Genomic DNA, 19,767 nt, shown 5'->3' on the forward strand with positions numbered 1-19,767 from the left:
GTAGCTCTTAATCTCCTTAGTCTATTTCATCCATCCCACTGCCTCCCTCTCTTCTGGCAACCACCAGTTTGTTGTCTATGTCTATGCCTTGGAAGGTGGGGTGGGGGAGGTGTGGGGGGTTGGAAGACTCCTCTCTCCACACCCTGTGGGTGGACAGCCAGGGGCTAGAGATCTGAGGACCATTACCGGGGAGAGGCGGAAGCCCAACTCTGGGAAGGAAAATCGTGCAGCTAGAGACATCAGTTAGGAACTTATCCAGCCCACTCTGCCCTTCCTTCTTGAGGCCTTTCACCCAAGGTAAGAAGTGGAGTAGGCAAGCCCCCCATTCAGATCCCAACCCTGCCACATGCTAACTGTGCTCTTGGGCAAGCTACTTGACCTCTCTGGGATTCAGTGTTTTATTTGTAAAACGGGGACATGATTATTACCCCTTCCACGGGTTACTGAAGAAGCAGAGAACGAAGGAGAAAATAGACTTAAGATGATCACGGATATGAAGTATAGGGCCTGAAGAAATTTAAGTTCTCAATAAATCTTAGTTATTCTTAGAACATTAATTAATGTGTCAGTTGTGTGCAGAGCCTTAGACCAGGTGCTAAGCCTTAATAGCCGCAGAGGATCCTAGATTTCATCTCCTTCCCCTATCTCCAACCCCTCCCCATCTCCCCTTCCTGCCTCCACCAGCGCCGGAACTAAAATTCTATCTTGCCTTGGAGTGTCTCCAGCTGTTTGCTCATTTTCCACCAGCCCGCTGTGCCCCCCCCCCACACACACACATTCCCGTGGGCACACCTTCACTTGGAGAGCAAAGCAAAGGCACCCCCCCCCCACACACAAGCCTCTTGTCTTCCAAGTCACGTGCAGAACCCAGGGGAGCGGAGGGATTTGGGGGAGGGGTAGTCTTAAGCCGCAGACAGACCCCCAGAAAGAACCAAGAAAGGAAACAGAGCCCTGCTTGCGAAGTCTTTCGGGGGTGCTCGGGGCAGCCAGCAAATAGCAAATGTTTAAGAGGTTTTTTTTTTTTTTTCATCGAGCATCTGCAGTTGCTGGGTGTAACCCTAGCCTCCTTCCTCTGTGAAATGTGTGAATGTGCCATCGTCAAGCATTCCACATATTGATTCTCTCACATTTCACTGACTTGATCCCTCTCTGCTCCCATTAACCCCACATAATGGGCACTTGCTCTTTCAAATCCAGGTCGACCCCACCCCCACCCCCAGATGGCCAAGCGTTATAATGGTTAATCAGCCAGCCGGTGCACTCTCTATCTCTGTTCAGAACATGCCATTCTGGAGACGAAAATGGGGGGGTATAAGGAGGAAGCCAAGGATTATTTCTTTGAACCTTCAATCGTTTGGCCAGAGTATAAATATAATGCTGCAGAATATGTCCAAATGTTCATAAAATAGACTCAGTGATGAGGCTGCGCTCATGCCTGGGCATTCCCAGAACTGGTTTCACTAGCCAGCTTGAAGTCACTCTGTCCAGAAGGTGGTGAGGAATTATCACTTGATGTGGTGCTGAATAGTCAATCCTTCAAGATTAGGAAAACTTCTTGATTTAGGAGACATTTGTTATGGAAAGATCTCAGTTCCCTTTGAGGACTCTCCACTCACGCATCCGCCCCCACCCTTCAGGCAGGTTGCAGCCATGGCGCAGACCTGCCTGCTCACGGTCAGCCTGAGCCATTCTTGGCAACGTAACTCTCAATGTTCTCATTTTTTTCCTCCAAGTTGGTCCAAGTGCTGCTGCTGCTTCTTTTTCTTCTTCTAAAGATTTTATTTATTTATTTATTTATTTATTTATTTATTTATTTATCTATTTATTTATGACACAGAGAGAGAGGCAGAGACATAGGCAGAGAGAGAAGCAGGTTCCCCGCGGGGTACTGGATGTGGGACTCCATCCCAGGACCCTAGGATCAAGGCCTGAGCTGAAGGCAGATGCTCAATCACTGAGCCACCCAGGCACCTCATCAAAGTCCATCTTCTTAATAACTTAGTATCAGCAACCTCCTTCACTCCTCCTCAGCAGTACCCAACACTGTGGCTTGAAAGATATATCTTAAGCATGACTACAAATGTTAAACACAACTACTGTGACTATAGAGAAGTTATGGGACTACAGTGTAATCATGAGAAAACACATCAGTCACCCCTAAATTGAAGGGCGGTGTATAAAATAGCTGATGGGTACTCCTCAAAACTGTCAAAGCCATCAAAAAAAAGGGAAAGCCTGAGAAATGGTCACAGCCCAGAGGAGCCCAAAGAGATATGATAACGAGGTATAATGCAGTATCCTGGATGGAATCTGGAACAGGAAAACTTAGTGGAAAAACTGGGGGGGGAAACTAGTGAAATCTGAATAAAATGTGGACTTCAATGAATAATCAATCATGTGTCAATATCGATTCATTAGTTGTGACAAATACATCATAGTGATGTAAGATGTTAACAACAGGGGGAACTAGGTATGGAGGTACACAAGAACCTTGTACTGGGGCTTGATGGTTGAGAGTCTGCCTTTGGCTCAGGCTGTAATCCCGGGGTCCTGGGATAGAGTCCCGCATCAGGCTCTCCATGGGGAGCCTGCTTCTCCCTCTGCCTATGTCTCTGCTTCTCTCTGTGTGTCTCTCATAAATAAATAAATAAAAATATTTAATAAAAAAAGAACCCTGTACTATCTTTGCAAACTTTCTGGAAATTTTTAAATATGCTAAAAGTAAAGTTTATTTATGTATTTTCAATGCGACAAAAGGGGGATGGGATGAGGATTGACTGGAATGGGCATAAGGAAACTTTCTGGGGTGATGATAACGTTCGATGTCTTGGTAGACACTTGGGTTACACAGGTGTATCCATTTGTCACAGCCTGTTGAATCATGAACTTTAGATTTGTGCAATTCATTGCGTATAAATTTTATCACAAAAAGGAAAGAAAACGTAAAGTAATATTGAAATACAGCAAATAATATGCATGCTGAAGTGTGTTGGGAAGAGTATAGATGTCAGCAACTTTCCCTGAAGTTAACATTAATATAAAATCCTTTTTTTAGAGACAGCAAGAGTGAGAGAGAGTAGAGAGGTGGGGGTTAGGGTAGAGAGAGAGAATCCCAATGGAGCCCATCACGGGGCTGGATCCGAGGACCTGAACTGAAATCAAGAGTTGGACACTTAACCGACTGAGCCACCCAGTCGCCCCTCTGTCATATGTTCATATAATAATTAATTTTTCTTTGAAGGAAATTTGAGTTGTGCACAAGGGTTTTTGTGTGGTGGCTTGTTTTTATAATGACAAACTTTGAAGCAATGGCTATCATTACACATATATCTATGTACCTGTGTGAGTATACCTGTGACATCATTTGCTAGAAATGGAATTCCTGGTTTAAAAATATTATGCCAGTTTGCACTCCCACCAACAGTGTATGAGAATGTGCACATCCTCACACCTTGATCAACGCTCATTATTACTGATTTGTTTTCATTTTAGTAAATCTGAGAGGTGAAAAAATACGCAGTTGCTGCTTGTTTCAATTTGAATTTCTGCATTAGCAAGGCTGAACATCTTTTCTGTGTTTATGGCTCATTGCAGTTATGTTCACTGCTTACTCATTCTTTTGGCCCATTTTTCTCCTTTTTGTTTTTTATTTGATTTGCGAGCGCTCTCTGAAATACGTCTTGCAAACGCCTTCTCTTATTTCTAACTTTCCCCACAACATAGTTTTCAAAGTGTTTAGGGTGGATGCGTTTTTCATTTTATTTGGTTTTGCCACTTTCCTGCTTTGTATATGGTTTTTGTCATTCCCTGTGGCCTTTCTTTCGTGTCCCAGCCCTTTGAGTTGGATCAGAGAGGAGATGTAAAAAGGCTACATTAGTTGTCTCATGTTCACACCAATAATGATGAAAACTAGACTTGAACCCGGGTCTCCTCAGTCCTAGCCCAGTGTCTTTTCCATTACCAAAAAAGGTCAGGAGTAGTCATTTCCACTTAAGAGACGGGAGAAGGGTGCCTGGGTGGCTCAGTGGCTGAACATCTGCCTTTGACTCAGATGATGATCCCAGGGTCCTGGGATCGAGTTCCGCATCAGGGTCCCCATGGGGAGCCTATTTCTCCCTCTCCTATGTCTCTGCCTCTCTCTGTGTCTCCCACGAATAAATAAATAAAATCTTTAAAAAAAGAGAGAGAGAGAGAAGGGAGAACTTCTTTGTGCCTGTGACCAAGCCCTACTGGAGAAATGCACAGCTAGACAGACAGTTCTATCCTCTACAAGTCGTGACTACCAATCTCAAGTGGGCCTTATTGCTGCCCCATGATCCTGTCAGCTTCCTGATTAGTTTGTTCAAACCTCCTTCCCCAACAACAATTTCAAACATTCTTCACTTTTATAAAACCTCTGGTCACCATCCCTCACCTCCCCACTCTTGCATTTCACAGACAGAATGGAAATTATCAGGTGGGAATGCTCAACTTCCTGCCCCGCCCCTCCCAAATCACCTAACTAAGTGGGTCCCCATCTAGAGCTCCCCGTCTCCTCCTGTCCCTGTCCCCAGGGGAAGGAGAGGGGGGCTTCTTCTAATTACGTAGCTGTAAAAGCAGAGATTCTGCCTGATAGTGGAAATGTCTGAGATGCCGTGTATGTGGTGCCAAGCTGTTACAAACCCATTTCAAAGGTAAGAGAGAAGAGTTTGTTGGTGGTAGAAGAGACTAGGCTGTTTTAGGAGGCAGATGGGGTTTTAGTGGAACAGAGAGGAGACTGGCTTGAGAGACTGTCCTGGCTCCTGGTCCCTCTGGCCCACTGGACTGGATTGACCCTCAGGTGAGAAAAGTGAACAGGAAGCAACAGATGCTGTGAGCTATTTGGTGAGCACTGAGGTTTGGGGGCTGATGTAACAATATGCTAGTGACTTTATGAGACTCTAGGCATAAGCTGGCCTAGCTTTGGGCCCTACTAACCCAGCGTGGAAGAGAATTAGACAAAAGACAGCCCCGCCCCACAGCTCAGCTCTCCAGTGGGTCTCAGAGGAGCGTAGGTCCCTAGGACACCAGCCTGGTCCCGATGGCCACCCTCAGCATAATTGCAGATGTGGACAGTGGGATCTGGAGTAGAAAGAAGAGAGCAGAGTAGTGAGCACAGCCAGCAGAGTGGTTTATAGACACAAGGAAGGTAGCACTTTGGGGGATTCTCAGAAATGAAGAGGGGACTCTCTGAAGGGGAAAATTTCTACCTGGAGCCACTGAGGGCTGGGGACACATACAAACCTTGAGCGAAAAAAAAAAATAAAAACCAAAACAAACCTTGAGCATAACTCTAAATATGACCCAGAGTCACCAGCTGAAGGGGTTTGGAAGCCTTTGGGTCACAGGACCATGCCCAATCACCCAAAAAGTCACCAAAAGCAGAATTCACATTACATTCAGAGACTGGGGCTCTAGCTCTCTGAATCATTTTTCTTCTCTCCCAAAGGATGACCAGCGCATATTGAAAACAGGACTCTGGCAGCCAGTGGATGGGCCATTCTACTTTCTGAAGGAGTGAAGACAATGAGAAGTAGACTCTGTCCATGTGTCTGGATCAGGGCTGGGTTTGGAGGAGAAATGGTGTTTTTCTACAGACAGACAAGAGCAGGCCCATTTCACTGAAGTCCAGGACTCCCTTCTGACAGGGTTCAGTGGCAGGCTTCCCTGAATCTGCTACAGCAACCACTTGCCCCCACCATCTCCCCTTCCAGGCATTCTTCTTGGAATCCAGTTCTTTGCTCCAACAGTCTCCCACTTCGGAAAGCTCTAGTCAGTGTCGCCGGATGTACACAGGCAGCAGCTTCAGCCATGGGAGAAAGTCTTTCCAACTGGCAATCAGTTCTGACACTGACACAGATGAGACAGCAAAAAAGGTTGTAACTTTGAGTGGTCATGCCAGTGGCTCAAGAGAAAGGAACAGAATAACAAAGACCAGGAAGATAAAAAACAAATAAACAACAACAACAACAAAAACGGGGCAGGAGGGTGGTAGAGAGAGAAATTGCAGAGAAGTACAACATCCCTTTCTTTATATGTTGGTTGTTTTTTGATAGAAACTCCTAGAAGCCTTGTTCTCAGTGGCTCTATAGGGTGGGCACTGAAGTGCTTTTCGAGCCCCAGCAGCGAGGCTTCATGAATGCCACTGGATGCCTTGAGCACTGGCAGAATTTTTCCCGGGGAAACCATGGTTCTGATAAACTCCGGTTGATCCTAATCTAGGGGATCTCAAATAAGCACAAGTCTGCCTTCAGGTCACTATGCATCGAAGTTGGAGCAGGAGAAGATGGCAGAGGAGAAAGTGTTTTTGTTTTTACATAAAAGCAACTTTCAAAGAATGACATGAAGTCAATGACTTCATGAAGTCATATTTTATTTTTTTAGTTTTATTTTGTTTTAGATTTTGTTTCTTCACAAGAGACTCACAGAGAGAGGCAGAGTCATAAGCAGAGGAAGAAGCAGGCTCTCCTCAGGGAGCCCAATGTGAGACTCAATCTCAGGACCCTGGGATCACAACCAGAGCCGAAGGCAGATACTCAACCCCTGAGTTACCCAGGTCCCCCATCAATGGAGATTTTAAAATTGTTTTCTACAAGTTCTTAGTGATACCAACTGGAACAACAGACACTTCCGACTTCTGAGTTCTTGCAAAATCCTTAAACACATTCAGAATCCTAAAAGAAAAAAAATCAGTAACATTTAGGATTTTGGCATTGTGTGCATTCCATTGTAATATTTGTGTGGAGTTTATGGAGGCTTGAAAGAGAGAGAAATAGAGAATTACCTGTCTTGCCAGTGGGCAAATCTCCCTAAACACCTAATGCCAAGGTGCTTTCAGCTTTATTTGCTCCCTTACATGCTTAGAAAACCAAGGCCAGAGAATGGTCTGGTAGATTAGTCATTCTCCTTTCAAAGTTTTGGCTCTCTACCTAGTCACTCAGACACAGCTCACTCAAGCTGTACCCATTTCACTGTCTGGGAGGTAATGGGTTGAAGAGCCATCTAGCTTAAACTGTTGTCATTTAGTTCCCATGATTTGACTCCAGTCCAGGTGACCCCCAAAAGGGCCTTCATACTGACAGCAGTTGGCAACTCCAGTCTGATCATCACTGATCTCAAATACCTTGAAGAGAGTGGCTTCCAGAATTTCCTGGATACTCAAGATCACCGAACCAGATTCATTGGCATGTATCGAGCAACTAATAAACCATAGCTCATCAGTATACATTTCACATGCATCTTCTTACTTCCTAACCCGGTTATAACAGCTCGGCCCTATTATTACCATGAGCAAACTGAGGCTCCCAGCAGCTAAATCATTTACCCAAGGTCACTTAGTGCTTAAGTGGCAGGGCAGGAGTCTGCTCCTTCTGCATGATCCAAGAGGTTGCGCTGACTCCTTCCAAAACTTTGTCAATGATTTTCCCCCTTCAATTCCTTTCCAAGACTCTCAGGAATAGCCCATGCTAGCTGCCTTCTGTTCCTACCACCAAACCACTCCTTAACCCTTTCCCTGCTCCCCACTAACCAGCCATCCAGAAGGTGACCAGTGACAATCACCAGCAAGTCCAGTGGCCTCTTATCAGACCTTCAGTTGTAACACATCTATAGGATCAGACATTCCCTCCTTCTTGAAACGCTCCTCTCCTTGAACTCTGCAATTTCCCCGTTTTCCTGTTACCTTCCTGATTGTGTCTCTGTCTTGTTCAATGGACTCCTCTTATGCCCTCCCCCCTCCCCATAGATGTAGATTTCCCTTAACTCTATCCTCCACCTTGCCCTACCCTCCTGGATTCAAGTATTATTCCTCTGCATATGAAATGACCTCTGGGTGAGGTAGCAGAGCATAATGGCCGTGAGCACTGACCCTAAAGTCAGTATGCCTGAGTTCCAATCTCCTCTCTGTCACATGCTAGTAACTTTGGTGAGTTACACTGTACCTCTGTTTGCTCATTTATAACATGAGGACTACCGGGGGTCATGTACATGGTGCACTATTCCATGTCTGACAAGTAGTGAGCCTCGTGCAAATGTTTGCTTTTATATAGTCTGAGCCTCCAGGCCCTAACTTCCACCTGTACTCCAGATCCACACCAACTGGTTGCTTCATATTTCTACCCTGAAGGTCACTAAGAAACTCACCATGTCCATAGTTGCCTTCATGTCTCCTTCATTTCTACCTGTGCAAGATCCCACTGTTTATTTACTCATCTCTGTTGGAGATTGCCTCTTCCCTCAGTATGCCATCCAAACCATCCCTTTCACTCACCATGGATATTCCATTGGTTACATACCCCCACCAATTCTACCTTTCCAGATTCTCTAATCTGGGCTATGTAAAGGTTCTGAAATTGATAGTGGTTGAACACCATGTGAATGGAGTAAATGCCACTGAATTGCCCACTTTAATTAATTAATTATTTATTTATTTACTTACTTACTTATTTAGAGACAGCACTAGCATGAGTTGGGGGGAAGGGCAGAGGGAAAAGGGAAGAATTCTAAGTAGGCTCCATGCTCAGTGGGGACTCTGGTATGGGGCTTGATCTCACAATGCTGAGATCATGACCAGAGCTGAAATTAAGGGTCGAATGCTTAGCTGACTGAACCACCCAGGTGCCTCTGAATCGCACACTTTAAAATGGTTGAAATGGTAGGTTTTATGTGTATTTTACCACAATAAAAAAAATCCATGTCTCTCCACTCCCATAGCTACCACCACAGTGCAGGCCACTGGAATAAGAGCTTCTGAAGTGAGCTTTGATGTTTCTACTTTTGCCTACCCTCAAAGGCACTGATCCAGTAGGTCTGAGGGTGGAGCCTGGGGACATGCCTACTAACAAGCAACCCTGCAGAATGCTTACTTTAAGGTTAGGAATCTCTGCCCACAAGATGAAGTTCAAACTCCTTAGTCTGGCAAGGCCCTTCATGTCTTTTCCTAGTGTGCCTCGCCCTTCATGTCTTTTCCTAGTGTGCCTCTCTTCCCCTGTATTTCACCTCTTCCTACAGTTGCTTTATACTGTGGCCAAGCATGTTAATAGGCCATGGACTAAGGAGTAGGATTAGGAGAACCCTCTGAACTTCAAGGAGAAAGAAAGCAAGAGGGAGAGGGGGAGGAAAGAAGGAAAGCAAGAGCTCTAGATTTATTTTATTTTTTTTTAAACTTTTTTTTATTTTTATTATTTATTTATTTATTTATGATAGTCACAGAGAGAGAGAGAGAGAGGCAGAGTCACAGGCAGAGGGAGAAGCAGGCTCCATGCACCGGGAGCCCGACGTGGGACTCGATCCCGGGTCTCCAGGATCGCGCCCTGGGCCAAAGGCAGGCGCCAAACCGCTGCGCCACCCAGGGATCCCAAGAGCTCTAGATTTAGATCATACTTCAAGTCCTAGCTCCTCCACTCACTAGCCATATGACCCAAAGGAAGTTCCGTAATTTGTCTGATCACCAGTCTCCTCTGTTGTTTTTTAAAAAGCAGTACTATGCGGGCAGCCTGGGTGGCTCAGTGGTTTAGCTCTGCCTTCAGCCCAGGGCGTGATCCTGGAGACCTGGAATCCAGTCCCATGTCAGTTTCCCAGCATGGAGCCTCCTTCTCCCTCTGCCTGTGTCTCTGCTTCTCTGTGTGTGTGTGTGTGTGTGTGTGTGTGTGTGTGCGCGTGTGTGTCTCATGAATAAATAAATAAAATCTTTAAAAAATAATAAAAAGCAGTACTACGCTACAATCTGGCTGGGAAGATTGGATTAGGTAACATATGCCAGATGTTTCATGTTTGTAATACTTTTGTTAAAAAGAAATTAATGGGGGGATCCCTAGGTGGCTCAGTGGTTTAGTGCCTGCCTTGGGCCCAGGAGGTGATCCTGGAGTCCCAGGATTGAGTCCCGTATTGGGCTCCCTGCATGGAGCTTGCTTCTCCCTCTGCCTATGTCTCTGCCTCTGTGTGTGTGTGTGTCTCTCATGAATAAATAAATAAAATGTAAAAAAAAGAAATTAATGGGTTTTTAAGCTGGGAGGAAAAAAAGAAAGGATACATGTTAAAGACATAGTTTTTCAATAAATATTAGAGTTGTTTTCTTAGTATTTAGCCCGTGTGTCATCCATATTGAGAGCTAAATACATTTTCTTTTGCTGTTGTTATTATTAATATTAAAGTTGGGGCTAGGATCAAGCACACCAGCAGAGAGCTTAACCTTGGCAAGGTGAAGGAGCACGTCTTCCTGAGCATCGGAAGAGTTTGAGATGGCTATGTGCAGATGGGTCAGATGGAAGTTGAAGAAGCTGCTGTCATCTGGCCTCAATCTTTTCAGTAATGAAGGAGGTGAGGTCATCTCCTGAGAATGAGGGGGAGGCATGGGGCTGGGGGCTTGAGGAGAGCACAGGAAGTTTGGAGCAGCTGCTGTAGGGAACGTGATAGGGAGTCAGCAAGCGAGGAATGAATGGATTGTTGAACAGCCAGAAGGGCAAGCTTAGGGTAGAATGCATGCATTGGCAGTGAACCCGATGAGTAGGGTTTCTCTGACAAGCTAACCATGGAAACAATCACCTTCAAGGGGTCATCCAGGGCTGCAGACTGGAAAGGCAGGAATAGGACAAAAGTTAAGGTGATGAAGGATTCAAAGATGAGCACAGGAATAGTGGAAATGTCCACCAACCTGAGCTGAAAAGGTTTACTTATTCATTCAAAAAATATTTAACTACCACATGCTATATAAATATTATGCAAGTGGCTGGCATGGGAGATGCTGCAATGAACCAGAAACACAAATTCCTTGCATTCAACATATATCCATACAAAGACTTGCCCACAAATGTTCATAGAAGCTTAGTTCATCATTGCAAAAAACTGGAAACAACCTGATATCCTTCAACAGGTGAATGGATAAACAAACTTTGGTACATCCTACGATTACTAAGTAATGAGAAGAAACAAACTATTAATATATGCAACAACATGAGTGAGTGTCAAAATCAGTATGCTGAGTAAAAGGAAGTGCATACTGCATGATTACATTTATGTAAAAGTCTAGAAAATGCAAGTTAATTCATAGTGACAAAAAGCAGGACACCAACTGTCTGGACCAGTAGGAAGAAGGCACAAATGGTCAAGAGAAAATATTTGGTGGTGATGGATATGTTCATTAACTTGACTTTGGTGATGATTTCACAGGTATATATGTAAGTCAAAATCAATCACATCATGTATTTTAAACATTTTTTTGGAGAGAGAGAGAGAATGCAAGGATGAGTCGGGGAGGGGGACAGAGGGAGAGAGAGAGAGAATGCCAAGCAGGCTCTACACCCAACACGCAGCCCAACATAGGGTTTGATCCCACAACCCCGAGATCATGACCAGAGCCAAGATCAAAAGTCAGATGCTCAACAGACTGAGCCACCCAGGCGATTGTCACATTATATATTTTAAATGTGTGTGCTTTTTAACGTTCAGTATACTCCTCCCAAGGTATACAAAATATATCTAAAGTTTTTAAATTGGCCTGAAGAAAATCCTTGCCTTCACGGAACTTACAGCCTAAGTGGGAGACACTGATAATAAACCAGTAAGTAAACAAACATGATACTTTTAGACAGTGCTTCATACTGTGAAATTAAAATAAACAAGGTAATGGGATAGAGAATAGTGTGGGGGCTGGGAGAAAAGAGCAACTATAGATAGGATGGTCAAAGGAGGCCTCTGGGGAAGTGGCATTCGAGCTGAGACTTGAATGACGAGAAGGAAAACAGCCATGAGAAGATATGGAGGAAGAATATTCCAGGCAGAGAAATAGCTCATGCAAAGACTCTGAGGCAGGAATGAGTTTGATGTGTTCAAAGAACAGCAAAAGGATTAGCCTAACTTTGGTTTAGTGAGCAAGAGGGAAGGATATCAGATGAGGTTTAGAGAAGTCTTGGAGAACATGGGAAGGAGTTGGGATTGTATTGTAATTGTGTGGGTAATCCAATGGATGGCCTTAAGTAGAGATGAGACATGATCTGCTTTATACTTTAACACTGCTCTGGCTGTTGTGTGAAGAACTGACTGCAAGGGGTCAAGGGTAAAGGCTAGAAGACCAGTTAGAACGTGTTCTATTAAACCAGGTAAGAAATGATGGGGGTGTAGTCTACGGTGGTAGAAGTGGCCATCATGAGAAATGGTTATATGTGGAATTCCTTTTGGAAGTACAGTTGAAAGGACTTGGACCCTAAATTGAATGTGAGATGGTGAGGAGAAATGAAGAATCAGTAGGACTCCTGTTTTGGCCTAAGCAGCTAGATAAATAATGGTAGTACCATTTACCAAAAAAAAAAAAAAAAATGGGAAAGATTAATATGGCAATGCCCTCCAGCCAAAGGCCACCAGGAATAAACCTGTAGTTGAACAAATTGGGTTTATGACTCATGGCAACAAGGGAGATTCATACCATGGGGAATCATGGGTGTCTTGATAACTGGTAGTAGAAAGCACTTATTATTGGATTGGAGCTTCTCTTAGGTGATTTGGGAGAGGGTCTAAGGAAGTGATCATCTTCTCTGGATTGGATGCTATTAGGAAGGGAGGGTAATTCTGTGATCCAATGTCTTAGTAACTCTTATCTAGAATGAAGAAAGACTAAAGGCATAAGGGGGAGAGAAGTAGCAGTTAGCTAGGAAATTAGAATGTTTGGTATTTTCCAGTTTCACAATAACCTTGTTTTTGCCTGTATCCAGATAACATTATACAGTAGCCTTGTTTTATCTCACTTCATCATGATCACAGAGACATGTCTTGTCATTAAACTAATCTGATGTCAGTGTTCTGTGAGATGGTTTATGTCCAACACGAGAATAAAATGACCGACCTGTGAACACCAGGCCAGCTTCTAACCAGCAATGAGGCCCAGATATAATCGTCAGACCAGTTCTCTGATGGCAAGGGCTGCTTTTTCTTTCTCAGGTAGAAGAGCAAATTTTGGGGGGAAGGGACTCAAAAGCTCTGATTTGGACATGTTAACTTTCAGACAGGGTTAGATACCCAAGTAGAGATGTTCAGAAGTCAGTCAGACACACAAGTCTGGAGCTAGAGTAGGGGGTTTCCAAAAAAATATAAATTTGAGGATCATCATTGTTAAGATGATGTTTATATATGAAGAAGATATTTTGCATGTTGGGACTAGTTAACATCACCACGGGAGGAAGAATAGATGGAGAAGAGAAGAGATCTTAGGATGGAGCCGTGGGCAATTCAACAGCAGGAGGAACTAACAAAGGAGACTAAGAAGAAAAAGGACTGGTGAAGAAGGAGACAAACCAGGAGATTGAGTTGTTGTGGAAGTCAAAATAAAGTCTCAAGAAAGGTGCGTTAAATGCTGCTGAGCAGTCATAGAGATGAGGACTGAGAATCGAGCATTATATCGGCAACACGCAGGTCATTAGTGACCATGACAAAGCCTTCCCATTGCTGCAGTGGAGGAAACAACCCTACTGCAGTGGATTGGGGCAAGATTGGAAGCTACCATAACTGAACCTTGACCATGAGCCAGGCACTATGTAAGTTACTCAATCTTCATCACAACCCTGGGAGGTAGGTACTATTTCTTACACTCATTTTACAGATGAGGAAAGGAGGTTTGGAGAAGGTTAAGTAATGTTCCTCATATTACCCAGGCAGTCTGGCTCTAGAGTCCATGCCATATGCATTACACTCTTCTGCATTAGTGGAAGACATTAGTGGATGATGGAGACCATGAAAAAGTGGGGTTCTTGAACTGACCCATCCTTGAACTTGCTAGAGGTAGAGCCCAAACCTCTGAGGGATGGTGCCAGTTACTTGCGACATGGAATGGAGACTAACCCAGCTGATTCCAGAGCAGCCTACTCCAAGTAGGGTTTGTCACATGGGTATGGCCAGAGTTTGGTACGGATGTATAGAAAGATGGAGTGAAAATGGTAGCAATTCCTCCTTATGGGTCCTCAAGGACTGCATCCTAGTATTTCTTCCCTCAGTCTTCTCAACCATTCCTTTCCACCATCCTTTTTGCTAAGGTAGCCTTCCAACCCACAGAGTCTAACTGGGGAGCAGGCCAAGGGCTTCTCTCTCTCCCTTCTGCTGTCCCAGTTACTCCCATCCCCACCCCCATCTCACCCTCCACCTTAGGAGACTCACATGGAAATGCAGGTGGCTGATGGTTGAATCTTCCAAGTACTCCTAGAAATAGTGGAGATGAATAAAAAAAAGCCAAAGTGCTGTTCTTGAGCTTACCACAATGGTGGGACCACCAGACTACCCATCTCAGATTTGGGAATCTAGGACAAACCCTTCCGCCTTCACACCTCTCACCCTCATTGTCGTCCAAAAGCCACCATTGAAGATGCACTGCTCCCCTTTGTTGTGGCAACTTGGAGGCAGTCAGCTGCCTCAAAATGAAGCTGAACATCACTTTCACAGCCACCAGCTGCCAGAAATTCATTAAGGTAGACGAGAAACACACACTTCGTACTTTTGATGAGAAGTGTATGACCGCAGAAGTTGCTGCTGACACTCTGAGTGAGGAATGGAAGGGTTATATGGTCCTAAACAGTGGTGGCAATGCCAAACAAGGCTTCTCCAGGAAGTAGGGCGTCCTAACCCCTGACCATGTCCACCCACTACTGGGTAAGGAGCATTCCTGCTACAGACCAAAGAGGATTAGAAGAAGAAGGCACAAATCCATGGGGGGTTGCTTTGTGGATGCCAACCTCAGTGCTCTCAACTTCGTTCTTATAAGAATAAAAGGAAGAGGAAAAGGATATTCCTGGACTCACTGATACTGCTGTGCCCCATTGCCAGGGCACCCCCCAAAATCTCACAGAATCCACAAACTCTTCAATATAAAGATGGTGTCTGCCAGCATATTGTGAGAAAGCCCCAGAGCAAAGAAGGCAAGAAGCCTAGGGCCAAAGTGCCTACCACTCCACATCTTGGTACTCCACATGTACTATAACACAAACATCAGTGTACTACTCTGAAGAAACAGTGTCCCAAGCAAAATAAGGAAGAGGCCACAGAATATATTATACTTTTGGCCAAGAGAATGAAAGAGGCCAAAGTAAAACAGCCAAAACCAGATTGCCAAGAGGTAGAGGCTGTCCTCTCTGAGAGTTTCTCCCTCGGAGCCTGAGTCCCGTCCAAATGGAGGATTCCTAAGAGTAACAAATTGATAAGATCAGACATCCAAAAGGATGACTATTAGGGTCATCACTGGGATGAAGAGCGGATTAGATGTAAGTGAATAAGACCAACAGCCCCTGGCAGCAGGGAAGGAACAGTTCTAGAAGATTGGGACTGAGAGTGATGGTAAAGCTTGGAACAGGAAAAAAAAATGTGAGATAAATACTGATCCCATAGTTCTGCCAAGGGCTGGTCCTGACCACAGTGCCCCCAAAGGAGTGGCCCCATGAGAGCAGGAGCGAAATTAACATGCCCCTTTTCTCTATTCTCTCTTCCAGGCCTGCTGGAGGTGCAACCCCTGCTAGGTCATCATGAGATCCTAAAAGAGCCAAGGAGAAGGTCCCCTGTTTCTTCAGGGACCTGACATGTTTTCAGGAATGGACATCTTGTGGGTCAGGTATGAGGGAATTCAGCGAATTTGTACAGAAATCCAGTCTTCTGTGACCGCCCTAGTCCTCAGCAGGGTTGCAAGAGCATCTGACAGTAAGAGGAGGATGTGGCTTGAGGATCTGTGGGAAGCACAGTATACCCTTCCCCTGACCACCAGCCCCAACACACCCAAACCTTTCAAGAGAGCACTCTTTCCAGATTGCATTGAAATCCACAACTAGAGAGTCTTCCCTTGAGTTTCACCTTTACGTTGTCCTCAATGATCTCCTATAAAATGTGAACACCCCTGCAGGGGGTGTCATGTGAAGCAATGATTAAGCCCTGTTGCTCGATACAAAGTCATTTAGGTGCTTTTTCTCTGCCTTACCACAATATGCTGGTGCCTTTTCTCTGACTTAAGAAAAAAAGCACCATTGCACAAAAACTCGAAGGTACTTAATGCTACTGAATATTGTACACTTTGAAAGACGGCTAAGGTAAATTTTACCTTCTGTATTTTTTTGTTTTTTTTTTAAGATTTTATTTATTTATTCATGAGAGACAGAGAGGCAGAGACATAGAGGGAGAAGAGGCTCCCTGTGGGGATCCTGATGTGGGACTTGATCCCAGGACCCCGGGATCACAACCTGAGCCGAAGGCAGATGCTCAACCACTGAGCCACTCAGGCGTCCTTACCTTCTGTATGTTTTACCATAATTAAAAACAAAAACAAAAAGAAAGATGTATCTGAGGTATCCCTCTGTCTGTTCTGAGCAAATTCTCCTCAGACTAAGAGGCTCAAACCACAGCTTTTTCCAAGACCCTGCCCTCCCTCAGAACATAGCTGATGAGGGACTGGCAGGGTCACCTAGTACCAAAGTGGGCAAAATTCAGTGTCTTGGTACTTCCTGTGTCCTGCAACACAAACACTAGAATATTACTCTGAAGAAACAGTGTACTAAGAAAAATGAGGAAGAACCTGCAGAATATGCTAAGCTTTTGGCCAAGAGAAATAGGCCAAAGACAAATGCCAGGGACAGGTGGCCAAAAGAGAGGCTGTATTCTCTGAGAGCTTGGTACTCCACATGTCCTATGCTCGAAGATCCAGCACAGAAGGAAGAATCACTTTAATCACACTAATTGTCTTCCTGGGCTGGCCGTAGGGTGTGTTAAGTAACAACAGGGGCTCTAAAAGTGACTTCTCATCTGGCTTCTTCTCCCAAAGCCATTTTGATAGGTAATTCGTTCACCGAGGGTTGGCTACTGATCCTTGGTGGTCCTCAGTAATGCTCCCTTACCTTCACAGAACATTCTAAAATTTTAGATTGCTCTTCCTCCTACCTCCCTCATGAAGCCTATGATTCCTTCTCTTTATTCTTTTCTGCCCTCTCTCAATCCTTGACCTACGTCTTCAAAGTCTAGATTCCAGTCCTGGTGGAACTCTGAAAGTACAGCATTATTGTATTTTTTTTAAAGAGGTCACCGTGGGCTTATGGGTAGAGGGGATGAGTAGGATGGTGAGATGGTTACCCACAGACTCATAGTCATCCAAGAATCTGAGGATGGTGGAGATGGGCTCAGAAACCTGGGAGCTAGAGGCCAAGTCCCTACAATCCTCTTCTCTGAACAATAATAGCAGACTCTAAAGAGTGGAGAATTTTCTATGCCCCCTGCCGCCCACCTTCCACCACCCAAAGGCACTCCCCCACGAAGGAAAAAGGAAAATACAAGTCTTAACACCTTATGCTTTTTAGAGCTGCTATACTTCTAGCTTTTCCCCATGCATTGTCTTACTTGATCCTTAAATCCCCACAGCTGTGGAGACAGGCCCGGTGAGGTTAGGCAGTTTGTTCTGAGAAACAAAGCAGGCTAATTGGCAAAGCCAGGGCTGGACCCTGGCTTTCCTAGTTCTAGTTCTGTGCTCTTCATCACACCACAGTGCATTTGCTTTAGCTGTCGGGCAAGATTATTTGGAAATCAGCCCGGAGCCTTTTCTCTTTGTTGATACAAATCATGTGCAGATCTTTGGTTTCTAAAAGAGATGGCAAATTGAAAAGGAGAAGGTGGTAACTCCAAACAAATGAAAGACCCCATTTATAGCCCTCTAGAAAAGTGAACAATAATAACATAATAATAATAATAATAATAACATAATGCACAGCATTATGTCCATAATGGAAGAAAAGTTTCCATTAATTCTTGCACTGTTGATGCGTGCTTCCAGACCCTGGAACTCAAAACATCTCCTGATTGTGCTCTGTTGGAAGCCTCAAATTACAATTAAGGAAGCATGGGTCTCTTTCTTCCTTATTATTGAGCAAAGAGATTCGACCTGATCTAAAACAGGATCTGCTTACACAGAAGGGAGAAATAGACAGCCGGGTAGGTGGGGAAAAAAGAATCACTCCAACTTATTAGAATCAAGTTCAGGAGAAGGCTAACATTTCCCCCAATTTGTACAGTTAGTTAGCTCCTGCTACTCAGAAATATATTATCAAAACCACCAAACCCCTGGTTTTCCTTTCTTCTCTCTTTTGCTGACCACAATATGACTACTTCAGTGCTGTTGACAACCCCCACTGGCTGGTAGAGTGTCCTGGCTTCTGGGAGACGTCATTCATTATCTGGGAAACAGTCGTAATCCTGAATGTATTTAGAAAAAGTGACTGGCCAGTAAAGCAAACCGCTTTCCCCAGGCCAGGTCACTGTTCTCACTGGAAGAGCTCTGTGGCTCCTCTTGCTACATGTTCTTCATAGGTACCCTAATCATCATTAAAAGGTTAAAATATTTTTAAAAGCAGAAATAATAGTTTTGCGGTGGGATTTGTTTTCCCACAGCTGGTGCATTAATGTTGCCTATGGGCATTGGCTGGAAGCAGCTTCCTTTATGTATATTTGGCAATGTGTTTTTCTAATGTCTATGAAAAACGATACCAATGTGTCAACACCTACCCAGTGATTATGCTCACTATCAGAACAACCTTGTGTCCCCATTTATGCCAGATAAATGAGGGACATTGCTGTACCTGACTCCCAGGGTAAGGACTATTTCCCCCACATGCCCCTGACATGGCTGGGTATCTGTGCCCTCCCTCCACATCCCATTCAGGCCTCCCTGCCTGGCCCTGAGGTAGCTTTCACAGCGTTCCCTTTCTTCCAGTCATTGTCTTGGACTGCTGCCCAATCCCTGGCCCCCACCTGCCTTAAGGCTGAAACTAAAACTGGAGATCAGCCAATGGGGCAAGGCCAGTTGATCCTCAAGAAGTGGGTCCTGGGAATGAAAGGAAGTTCATTTAACTTATCAACAGCTCCAGTAAAATACTAGATGGGCCAGAAGGTCAAAACCAACGCCTTGAATGAGGCTCAGATATTATCAGCTCATTTAAGTGCCTCATAATATGTTTGCCTTGCTGTCACAGAAATCAGCTGCATTTAAGCAAGTTGGCTTAATGCTAAGAGGCGATTTTTATGTGTGTTTGATGAAGCCCAAACAGCCACTATCAGGAATAAGTATTTAAGCCCTAAGCAGGCAAGTTCTGATGACCTTCTTGAGACAAGGAGAATAAATGAATAAACATGCATCTGTCACTTTACCCATTGCTGGTTAAGACTGCTCAGTTGAAGCATCGTCCCTCTGACTTAAGATATACTGTATTTGTTGGCTTTTCTCTTTTAGTAAGCTACATGTTGGAGACTTACAAAGGTGGTTTCTAAAAATTAACTTTGATAATGGCTAATAGTGATGGGTATGAGAGGTCTTTAAAAGTATATCCTGAAGAACTGCTTTAGTGGGAAATCCTCACTTAGCATCATGATATTTCAAGGTGCTTCCAAATCAAAGAAAAAAAAAAGTAGTTATAAAGCAGTTCCAACTTTTGAAACCCTTGGAAAAACAACCCATTTAGCTGTATCAACTGTTTCTTCCAGTTCCAATTCCACTCACCTCTACTGTATTGGAATTGAATATACAAATATAAATACCACAACCACACAACCCTCAAATCTAGACATTTCCAAAAAGCAAAAAGGATTCCTTTTCTACATAGTCCTGGGTCTCAAGGCTAAGATCTTTGAGAGAAGAGTCTTAGGCTATTGCTTAAACAACTTTTATTACCTGTGAGATTACCCAGGTTACAGAGGAAGGGAACATCTGAGCCACCTGTTCCATACATGAAGCAGACAGCTGCCATAACAACT

General features: G+C 44.3%; 1 pseudogene; it reads left to right on the forward strand.

The window, feature by feature from the left end:
* The first annotated feature begins 14,414 nt into the window (after positions 1-14,414).
* Positions 14,415-15,191, forward strand: LOC102154155 (annotated as a pseudogene).
* Positions 15,192-19,767: the final 4,576 nt, after the last annotated feature.

Source organism: Canis lupus, chromosome X, assembly GCF_011100685.1.
Source record: "Canis lupus familiaris isolate Mischka breed German Shepherd chromosome X, alternate assembly UU_Cfam_GSD_1.0, whole genome shotgun sequence".
NCBI classification, from domain to species: domain Eukaryota; kingdom Metazoa; phylum Chordata; class Mammalia; order Carnivora; family Canidae; genus Canis; species Canis lupus.